Source organism: Nomia melanderi, unplaced genomic scaffold, assembly GCF_051020985.1.
Source record: "Nomia melanderi isolate GNS246 unplaced genomic scaffold, iyNomMela1 scaffold0014, whole genome shotgun sequence".
NCBI classification, from domain to species: Eukaryota; Metazoa; Arthropoda; class Insecta; order Hymenoptera; family Halictidae; genus Nomia; species Nomia melanderi.
The window spans coordinates 8,556,801-8,557,755 of NW_027475130.1; positions in this window are offsets into that span (position 1 = coordinate 8,556,801).

Consider the following 955-nt stretch of genomic DNA (forward strand, 5'->3'; position numbering starts at 1 on the left):
CGTTCCCGCTGCAGAGATTCATGCGCCAGGGCCTACTGCAGATAATTCACTTTGATTTATTGCGCTATCTGTAATAGCACCCGAGATATCACCACATATATATTGGATTTTTCACTGACCCTGAGTGTCCGGCCCCATGAGACGGTAGTTTTCTCGGTCCCTGGTGGTCCGAGGTCGTTCCCGCTGCACAGATTCATGCGCCAGGGCCTCCTACAGACAATGCACTCTGATTTATTTCGCTATCTCTAATAGCACCCGAGATATCACCTGATATATATTGTATTTTTCCCTGACCTGACAGTCCGGCCGCATGAGACTGCGGTTTTCTCGGCTCCTGGTGGTCCGAGGTCGTTCCCCTTGCACAGATTCATGCGCCAGGTCCTCCTGCAGATAATTCACTTTGGTTTATTGCGCTATCTGTAATGGCACCCGAGATATCACCAGATCTATATTGGATTTTCCCCTGACCCTGAGTGTCCGGCCCCATGAGACTGTGGTTTTCTCGGCCCCTGGTGGTCCGAGGTCGCTCCCGTTGTACAGATTCATGCGCCAGGGCCTCCTGCAGATAATTCACTTTGGTTTATTGCGCTATCACTAATAGCACCCGAGATATCACCAGATATATATTGGATTTTTCACTGACCCTGAGCGTCCGGCCCCATGAGACGGTCGTTTTCTCGGCCCCTGGTGGTCCGAGGTCGTGCCCGCTGCACAGGTTCATGCGCCAGGGTCTCCTACAGACAATGCACTTTGATTTATTGCGCTATCTCTAATTGCACCCGAGATATCACCAGATATATATTGGATTTTTCCCTGACCCTGAGTGTCCGGCGCCATGAGACGGTAGTTTTCTTGGCCCCTGGTGGTCCGCGGTCGTTCCCGCTGCACAGATGCATGCGCCAGGGCCTCCTGCAGATAATTCACTTTGGTTTATTGCGCTATCTGTAATAGCACC